Source organism: Euleptes europaea, chromosome 13, assembly GCF_029931775.1.
Source record: "Euleptes europaea isolate rEulEur1 chromosome 13, rEulEur1.hap1, whole genome shotgun sequence".
In the NCBI taxonomy this organism is placed as follows: domain Eukaryota; kingdom Metazoa; phylum Chordata; class Lepidosauria; order Squamata; family Sphaerodactylidae; genus Euleptes; species Euleptes europaea.
Window position 1 is genome coordinate 58,420,679 of NC_079324.1, and position 10,658 is coordinate 58,431,336.

Genomic DNA, 10,658 nt, shown 5'->3' on the forward strand with positions numbered 1-10,658 from the left:
AAGCAGGAAGCCATAATGAAAACCCCATGTCTAAATGCTAGGGTGGAGCCGAGAAAGCTCTCAGAGTTGCAACGGATCTCCATGCTACAGAAATCAATTTCCCTGGAGAAAATGGCTGCTTTGGAAGGTGGACTCCATGGCATTAAACCCTGCTGATGCCCCTCGCCTCCCCAAACCCTGCTCTCCTCAGGCTCCGCCACCAAATCTCTAGGAATTTCCCAGCGTGGAGATGGCAACCATACTAAACACAGGTCCAGCTGAGAGGCCCTCACTATACATTCCAAGTGTCATTGTTCATCAGAGGGAAGACATGAAGGAGTTAGTCACCATTCTTCATACCTGGGTCTATTGCAGCAGATTAGGGAAGCTGGGGAGGGGCTGTGGCTCAGTGGTAGAGCATCTGCTTAGCATGCAGAAGGTCCCAGGTTCAATCCCTGGCATCTCCAGTTAAAGGGACTAGGCAAGTAGGTGATGTGAAAAACCTCAGCAGCTGCTGGTCTGAGTAGAAAATACTGACTTTGATGGACCAGGGGCCTGATTCAGTATAAGGCAGCTTCATGTGTTCATGTGAGAAGCACCATGGCCAACTGGAAAACTATTCCGTATGCCTCCCCATGCCCTGACTTGGATGACCCAGGCTAGCTCAATATTGTCAGATCTTGGAAGCTACGCAGAGCTGGCCCTGGTAAGTACTTGGATGGGAGACCACCAAGGAAGTCCAGGATTTCTATGCCGAGGCAGGCAATGGCCAGCCACCTCTGAACATCTCTTGCCTTGAAAACCCTATGGGGTCACCATAAGTTGGATGTGACTTGACGGCACTTTCCACCACCATTAATGTGTGTCAGCCCTGACCTGGTTGGCCAGGCTAGCCTGATCTCATCAGATCTCGGAAGCTAAGCAGGGTTGGCACTGGTTAGCAGTTGTATGGGAGACCACCAAGGAAGCCCAATGTTGCTACACAGAGGCAGACAATGGCAAATAACTACTGCCTATCTCTTGTGCCTTGAAACCCTGTGGGGTCACTGTAAGTCAGCTGTGACTTGATGGCCCTTTCCACCACACATTTAAAGAAGGAGAAAGGGAGGACAGGAATTTACCAATTCTTAACACAATATCTCGGTTCTCCAGGAATCCATAAGCAATCACTTAGATCCATTTCTTAACTAGAAAACCAAACATGTTCTCTCATGCTGCTGGAGATTTCTGGCTCTGATTTCAAGTCAAGCAAAGGGTTAAAGTCAACCATTAAAGACTCCTAGGTACTTTTGCTCATGTTCGCCCCTGGTATGAATCTATTGTTCCTTGGAGTTATGCATGAGTTTTCTGTCCATTATAGATGACCTCGCTGCCAGCCCTCATAATGTCCTGGTCTTCACATTCCTCTGTTAACCTTGACTCTTCTATCTTCCCTGAGCAAAGCCCGGGTGAAATCCCCATGCATAACGCAAAGTCCGGGACACTCAAGCTTGGTTTCTCTCACAGCCAATTACAAAGCAGCATGTCCAGGGGGCGGGATTTTCTCTCATAGTAAGCACTACAAGTAAGCCAATTACAAAGCAGCATTTAAAGGGGCGGGACCTGATTTGAGCTTGGAGACTGCTGGTGTGTAGATTCCCAACAGGAAAGTGGGGGTCCAGCCAGCAACAAACCTCAGGTAAAACTCTCATGCATAAATTACCCTAGAGAGGCTTCTAGTAATTGGTAAAGCCCCGAGATTACAGCCCTCAATCCTTGTGAAAGTATGAGAACAAAGGGGGCAGGTGGATTTCTCACAACCTCCTGAGCAACCTGGAAGTATCTCCCAACACCCCTTCTTGGCTGCCCTGCAACTGAGAATCCCTTCAACGAGGATTGTTTGCATTGGATTTGAATACCATTTGCATTTCTTTTATTGTGTGACATTTGCGAGGCAATTTCTGTCCTCTGGGGGATTAAAATATAATACATTTACATATTTATATCTCTCTATATGCAAACAGTGACACCTCCCCGCTTGAAAATGTTGCCTCTTTGTTTCCTTAAACTCTACGGCTCTCTCGGATGCAAGCTCCCACAATAAATACCGCTCAATGACTCGGCCTGCATTTTAAAATAAATTATCTGCCGTAATTTCACAGCGCCGACTACCAAAGGCACAGTCAGCCGAGGCTTCCGAGAGGCAGGCCCGATGGAAGGTCACGGGAGACTTTATTGCTGAATAATGTCGCTTAAAAAAAAAAAAGAACCCTATTCAAACAGAAATATATTAAAAACTTGAGACGACAACAAAGGACCTTGCCGTGGGAAGGGAGAGAATGTTAATTATACGACGTTGGTTTCATCAAGCGACAGTCAAGCGGCATAATTGAGAGCGGGCGGCGCGATTATGAATTCCACAGGTACATTTTACAGCTGTTGGGTTTCAGTAAAAAGTAAGTTCACACAGCCGTTTCTGGAGAATCGCTTTCCCTTAACCAGTCACAATCTCTCTCTCTCTCTCTCTCTCTCTCTCTCTCTCTCTCTCTCTCTCTCTCTCTCTCTCTCTCTGCTTTTCCTTTCATTAATCTCTTCCTGACAATACACGGCGGAGACCTGTTGCAGTGCCGAGGGCTTAGAACGGTGACAGGTGGCTGGAAGAAAAAAATGCAAACCCGCTTACCATGTGCAATTCCCGTCGCTTCTGTAATGCCCTGTTGAAAATCCTGTGTGACATTGTGCTACCAGGGATACCTGCTTATGCTTTCTGGGTGCAACTAGCTAGTCTGGAAAGAGAGGCCTGAACTCTCATGGGAATGCCAACATCCCAAGGCTTTGTCTGACATTAACAGGAGAGGAGGGGTACTATAGTGGATGGTCCTCCCATGAAATAACAATTGCATCAGAAGATCTGGATGTTGTAGGAAGTCTAAGGCAAGCGCCATGACTTGCTGGCTGAGCATGTACTTTGCATGGAGAAGGTCTGATGGAAGGAGGATGGAAGGAATTGCCTGGAGGTCCTGCTATTACAACTGCTCTCCAGCCAATAGACATCAGTTCACCTGGAGAAAATGGCTGCATTGGCAATTGGACTCTATGGCATTGAAGTCCCTCCCCTCCCCAAACCCTGCCATCCTCAGTCTCCGCCCAAAAAATCTCCAGGTATTTGCCGACCTGGAGCTGGCAACTCTACTATGAAGCCTCAAGAGCTCCGAGAGAGGGAGGGGAAAACATCAGGATGGACTTTAAAAAAAATCTTTTGCATATTATCCTTTCCAGCGATTGACATGTGTGGCATGTTCTCACATCACACTTCACATAACCAACCAGGAACGCGGAGAGTATCATGTCTAGATAGGGCCTAAACCACAAACAATTGTGGGCCTGCTGAAATTCCATGTTCTCACAGCTGAGATAGACGGTTCCTGCTGGGAAGCTGTTGTGTTGAAACCACCGCAGCTACTGTGCTATACAATGTCACACTTCTCTGATTCTTCTCTTCCCCAGTAACAGTATTTAATGGCTGGATGTACTAATGTATTACGCTATCGATCTGTCAAGTACATTTATTTTGTCCAATTCTACCTCTAAGGAGCTCATGCCTGATTCTCCTTTCACCATTTTCCCCTCACAACCACACTATGAAAGATGTTAGGCTGAGAATGGTATTTTATGCATGGGGATTTTACCTTGGGTTTGATGACCCACACTTTTCTGATCTGAATTCTCAAAATCCTGTGCATGGCGGTTGTTTGCCCATATGGCAGGAGGGGGAAAATGTCTGTTTCAATACAAGCTTGCTATGTGTGTGCTAAGGGAGTAGGGGAAAAGTCATGGAAAGTCATGGTGAACGATAACGGGAACTGGATGGAACCACTGAGCTCTTAGGCTCCAGACTATGTAAAACAACCAGATAAGCACAGAATGTTGACGTGCCCCGTCAGAGCATGGGTTTGGGATAAATGTCTGTTCCCCAGTACAATTGGGGCTCAGTGTTTTACTTGTGAAAGTAGCTGAGCCGCAGCTGCGAATAAAACTGTTTTTCTTGACAACGGTCTTGGGTCTGTCTCTCCCCCCGCGAACCCCGGTTTTCTGCTACACCCAAAATAAAGTCCTGGAGTACCAGGAGCACCGGGTTGGGAAATACCTGGAGATTTTGGGGGTGGAGCCTGAGGAGGGCGGGGTTTGGGGAGGGGAGGGACTTCAATTCCATAGAGTCCAATGGCCAAAGTGGCCATTTTCTCCTGGGGAACTGATCTCTATCGGCTGGAGATCAGTTGTAATAGCAGGAGATCTCCAGCCCCCACCTGGAGTTTGGCAACCCTCGTCCCATCCCATAATGCAATGTCAGGAGTCGGGAAAGAAAATAATGGTATTGCATTTCTGAAATGATGCCAATGGACTACTTCATAATAATAGGTTCATGGCACAGGTAGAGACACACCCTAGATTCCCGGGCCCAGGAAAAGGTGCCCACCATTCTCCCCACTCACGCTTCACATTGTGGGGATGGTGGATGTCAGCATCTTCTCAGCCTGTCAAAGTCCTTGGATGAAGCAGTATTGGAAGCAGAGGAGGGGGCCTCTTTAAAAGCCAATGTGGTGTAGTGGTTAAGAGCGGTGGACTCTAAGCTGATGAACCAGGTTGGTTTCCCCACTCCTGCACGTGAAGCCTGCTGAGTGACCTTGGGCCAGTCACAGTTCTCACCAAACTCTCTCAGCCCCACCTACCTCACGAGGTGTCTGTTGTGGGGAGAGGAAGGGATGGTGATTGTAAGCTGGTTTGCTCAGGAGAGCAAAAGGACTGGAACCCCATTTCCCCCAGTGGGGATTCAGGGAGGGGCCATGGCTCAGTGGTAGAGTATCTGCTTTGCATGCAGAAGGTCCCAGGTTCAATCCCCAGCATCTCCAGTTCAAGGGACCAGGCAAGTAGGTGATGTGAAAGACTTCTACCTGAGAGCCGCTGCTGGTTCGAGTAGACAATACTGACTTTGATGGACCAAAAGTCTGATTCAGTATAAGGCAGCTTCGTGTGTTATTGTGTGTTTGTGTGTGTGAGACTCCTTAAAAGGTAGAGAAAATCGACAAATAAAACCAACTTTCCTCCTCCTACCTCCTCCTCCTCCTTCCTCCTCCTCCTTCTTCTTCCTCCTCCTTCTTCCTCCTCCACCAGAACAGCCTTTTCATTGCTCCTTGAGCCGGACAAAGATGCCACCACAGCTGATCAGAGAATCAGGATCCGACCCCGAGTCTTCTGCCGGCTCCCAAAGTATGTTGCTTACTCGGCATACTCTCCGTTCACATCCTCCCTGCGTCCTCCGAAGGAGACGTTCCCATTGTGCCACTGCTCAATAAGCAACCGGCAGCCCTATATTCCCTTGATTTATGGATATAAAAATTCAAAAACAAATGCACAAAGGTGCGCTTTGCACTTTTGTCAATGCGCTCCCGTTATTTGTGAAGTCTCAGCACATAAAAATTCTGCCGTCGTCGGTTCCCCCCCTCCTTCTTCCTTAAACTGTGAAGCTTTAGTGTTGATTTGACATCATAAGGAATAATGAAGGCTCTTCCCCCTCCTTTTCCTAAATACCTTCCCTTAAAAAAGCATTCTTTAAGGAATTGGTAAACATTTTAACTTTTTGAAAAGGCCGCTTGATTATCTATGCGGTGGGCTGCTGCAAAAAACATCCCCCCCTGGATTACCGCAATGGGAGCTTTTTTTCTGCCAGATTCTTGCTTTCCTGGGGGTGGGGGGAGAGCAATAATTTCTGTAAGCGTTTGTTAATTGCTATTCACAAGCCAGCCACGTTGCCTGCAGAAGCCTGTTTGTTTGATTTGTTTGTCAACTGCAAATTGGCCCTGTCATTGTGACGGAGGTATTAAGGTGTTTAAAGAGGTGGCGCCGTTCGCTTATCAACAAGCAGAAGGACCGCAGATGAGCCCACCGGGGTCGGAACTCATGACCCATCCAGCTCGGCATCTTTATTTTTCCTTTATTTCCATTCTTTATGCTCGCGGACCAACAGTTCATGAGCAAAACAAATTCAATATATTCCATAATGCATAAATACCCAAACATACAAAAACATAATATCTAAACAGTACAGTTAAAAGGAGGTATTGTTAAAAAAAAAAAAAAAGATAAAATTTTTGCCACACCGAGGGTTACATTTGGATCCGTATCAGCCAATAACTTTGCAACTATCTCTTGCTTTAGGGCAGGCCCCCATTTCTGAATATGTATTGTGATCCATTTATCTCTGGCGAGATTGTGCTTTTTACAATTTACCAAAAAATGCCAAACGGTGTCCAAACTCCCTGATCCACAATCACAAAGTCTCTCGGATAAGGGGATCCCTGAAAATCTGCCTACTAACTCCCCCAATGGCAGTGCATTTAACCTGGCCTTGGAGAAAAGCACTGTGTTTGGGAACAGTTAAAAATTTACAATAAGCAGGTAGAATCTTTGGAATGGGGAGGCCCAGATGGTACAAAAAGCACACCCTGCACGCTCTAGTCCGGCATCCTGTTTCCTGCTGTGGCTGACCAGATGCCCCAGAAGGACCACAGTAGGGGGATGAAGGCCAAACCCTATCCCCACTGGCGATCCCATCAAGTCCCAGCTGACTTCTATGGCGACCCCGTAGGGTTTTCAAGGCCAGAGATGTTTGGAGGTGGTTTCCCTTTGCCTGCCTCCACGTGGGCTGGGAGAGTATGGAGAGAACTGTGACTGGCCCAAGGTCACCCGGCAGGCTTCATGTGGAGGAGTGGGGAATCGAACCCGGCTCTCCCGATTAGATTCTGTGGCTCTTAGCTACTACACCATGCTGGCTTTCTGAGCTAGAGCTGGACACATGTACTCCTCCAGGGTACATGTCATGGGTCAACCTACCTACCCTGGAAGTGCCAGCCTCATGTGGGACTCTCTAGCAATTTTCCTCCAAAATCTTTATGGAAGCCATAGAGTTTTGGGAGGAAATTGCTAGAGTGTCGCACACAGTGCCAGCACACAGTGCCAGAGGTCAACCCGGGAGTGACGACATCACGCCACGTACGAATCGCTCCAGCAAAGCCTGTGCCGAAGAAGCCCTCACCAGTCCATAATGGCATGAATGCCCCATATGCATGTTAGAGGCTTAAGATTGCCAGGTCCCTCTTCACCATGAGTAGGAGGTTTTTGGGGCAGAGCCTGAGGAGGGTGGGGTTTGGGGAGGGGAGGGACTTCAATGCCATAGAGTTCAATTGCCAACTCAGCCATTTTCTCCAGGTGAACTGAGATCAGTTGTAATAGCAGGAGATCTCCAGCTAGTACCTGGAGGTTGGCAACCTTATAGAGGCTGCAATCCTGTAAATACTTTCCAGGGAGTAACCCCCATTGAATACAATGGGTATTACTTCTGAGTAGACCCAGTGAGGCTTATAGGGTTGCCAATTGCCCGGTGGTTGTGGGTAAACTACTGCCCATCCACCGGGCCGCCCGCCAGCCAGCTGAGGGCTGGCAGGCACTGCGGGCACGCATGCGGGCACTGCGGGCATGCACCCACAGACACAGCGCACGCACCACTTTTGGCTTAGCCCGAAAGTGACGAGGACACTCTAGCACCTTTGGCTAAAACTCTATGGAAACCATAGAGTTTTGGCCAGGATCGCTAGAGCATCCCCGTCACTGGAGTTGCGGGACCTGGCAAGCCTAGAGGCTTACTCCCTAACTCTTGCTCTCAATAGGACTTTAAAAACATTTCACTCTGACGGGATTGTGGTTCCCACTGTAAGTCAAATTGAGTTCAATAATCTGCAAGCCGGCATTAAACTATAAGATAAGTGGGAACTAGTTTACAATCAAAGCTTTTTTGAAAAAAAAATGCAAATTAGGTATAGACTGTCATTTGAAGCGCTTGCAAAAAAGAAATCCACAACAGCTCTCGTTAGCGTTCTGAAGCACAGAGAGGCCCCCCCTAGAAAAACTTGAGTTCTCTCCTATCGTTTCATTATAAATGTATCATTATTGCTTTCATTAAACACAGCTGTCCTTACAGCAGCTGAGTTCTAAGCACTAAAATCATTTGTCCTATGCCAGGAGGTTTCTTTCATTTCTCCAATCTGGCAGTCTTCTATTTTTCGTTTTTTTTAAAAAAACACAAAAAAAACTTCTAGCCAAATAATAATTATTTGAGATGAATCATTTGGCAATATCCAATGGCGCATTTGCTCGAAGAAAGAATCCTGGTCCCTGTGCCTCAATGACTGCATACTCTTAATAGCAGGCTGTTAAAAACCAGAAGGGTAATAATAGTGAACTAAATATCTAGCAACACCCCATTTTTGAAGCTCCAGGCATGCATGGGAGCCCCCCCGACAATCCTTTGAACTCGATGATTTGGCCTAATGGACTTTAGATGATTAGGTTTGCCAGCCTCCAGGTACTAGCTGGAGGTCTCCTGCTATTACAACTGATCTCCAGCAGATAGAGAGCAGTTCCCCTGGAGAAAATAGCCGCTTTGGCAATCGGACTCTATGGCATTGAAATCCCTCCCCTCCCCAAACCCTGCCCTCCTCAGGCTCCATCCCAAAAACCTCCTGCCAGTGGCAACCCTACATATGGTTTCTATGGAAGCTAGAACGTCCCAGTCAAACCCAAAAGTGCTGACGATGCTACAGCATATTCCTCCCAAAACTCTATGGTTTTCATGGAGTGTATTTTTTTAGGGACATGCTAGAGTGACCCTGTTGCTTCTGGGTTTACTCCGGAAGGGACATTATTGTGCTGCGCTGCTATGCGTGAGTGCCAATCTTTCCCTCCCCTTTAGCTGGCCTTCTTCACCCTCTGGCCAGCTGAGGGGTGGCGGGCAAGCCTGTTAATTGGTGGACAATTGCCCAACATTAGGGCATCTGGCAACCCTATCTCCCATCCAACTACTAACCAGGGCTGAGCTTTAGGGTTGCCAGGTCCCCCTTCTCCTCCGGTGAGAAATTTGGGGGGCGGGGATCACACGCGCAACCGCAAGCAACGTGATCCCATCACTTCTGGTTCACTTGAACACATGAAGCTGCCTTATACTGAATCAGATCCTTGGTCTATCAAAGTCAGTATTGTCTACTTAGACTGGCAGCTGCTCTCCAGGGTCTCAGGCAATGGTCTTTCACATCACCTGCTTGCCTGGTCCCTTTACCTGGAGATGCCGGGGATTGAACCTGGACCTTCTGCATGCCAAGCAGATGCTCTACCACTGAGTCATGGCCCCTCCCCATTTGAGTGGTAAATCGTCATGCTGCAGCGCTTCCAGAAGTAAACCGGAAGTGACGGGATCACATTGCTCACAGCCACACACACGCGATCCTTGCTGTCAGCCGGCACATGGATTGGCAGTCAATTGCTTGCCATTCCCAAGCCACCTGGCAACCCTGCTGATCTTGCTTAGCCTTTGAGATTGGACAAGACCGGGCTAACTTGGGCCATCCAGGTCAGGGCTTGTGCAGGTGCAAACAAAGAGGTCTCAGCAGGACACAGCAAGAATGCTAAGCTCAGGATGAGCTTTGGAGTGGTCACTAGGGTTGCCAATCTCCAGGTACTAGCTGGAGATCTCCTGCTAGTACAACTGATCTCCAGCTGATAGAGATCAGTTTATTTCATTTGCTCTGTGTAGCAACCCTGGACTTCCTTGGGGGGTCTCCCATTAGGGTTGCCAGGTTCCCCTTTGCCACCGGAGGGAGGTTTGGTGTGTGTGTGTGTGGGATTCATGCACACAATAGTGTCTTTTCTGGGGTAAACCTGGAAGCGACGGGGACACTCTAGTCTAGCACATCCTTAAAAACCTCTATGGAAACCATATGGTTAGGGTTGCCAACCTTCAGGTACTACCTGGAGATCTGGTATTGTAATGCCTGAAATCATTATATGCTATGGGAAATGTATTGGAAATGTATTAATTGATTTGAAATATGTTCTTTGTACTCAATAAAGTATATCTGCACTCATGAACATGCCACACTCAGCATATTAGAGGTGGCTTCTATAAGTTACACCAAACACTTGCATATGTTACAGGCCTCAAGTATAAGAGGCCCACTGTTGCTCCTTAGTTAGAAGCTAATTAAAGAATTCATAGACGGCCTTAGTATGTTTTCATAAGCTGGCTTCCCACTCATAAGAGCCAGCTAGGAACCTCATTAATTAGCCTTGGCAGGCACCAAGGTCCAAGATAAGGATAGCCATGATTTAGGATCAAACAGAGAAGCACCTGACACTGGTGGGTCTTCTCTGCTCATTAGAGAGCATTAGATCACCACTTTCTCTGCAACGCCTCCGATTCTCTAATAGGATATGCTAATCCTGGGGTCCCTAGTATTGGGTATTTGGGTCTCTATATTATGTATTGAGTCTTTGTACCACCCATTACCAAAGACTATAATCGTGCTTGCAATACTTTGATGTCAGTGTGAATTGTCCTGCGCTTTGCGGCAATTTTCACCTGTTTGTGTATTGGCCAATAAACAACTGCTTTGAATCTTCAACCTCCTGCTGTTTTATTGTCATTGGGATTGATACAATAATACAGGCATTTCACTATTACAACTGATCTCCAGCAGATAGAGATCAGTTCACCTGAAGAAAATGGCCGCTTTGGCAATTGGACTCAATGGCATTGAAGTCCCTCCCCTCCCCAAACCCCACCCTCCTCAGGCTCCGACCCAAAAAACCTC

The 10,658-nt window shown here is 47.5% G+C and overlaps 1 non-coding gene across 1 annotated transcript; it reads left to right on the plus strand.

Moving 5' to 3' along the window:
- Nucleotides 1-374: 374 nt before the first annotated feature.
- TRNAA-AGC (transfer RNA alanine (anticodon AGC)) lies at nt 375-446 on the plus strand. Its single transcript has one exon. It is a non-coding gene; the product is annotated as a tRNA-Ala (tRNA).
- Nucleotides 447-10,658: the final 10,212 nt, after the last annotated feature.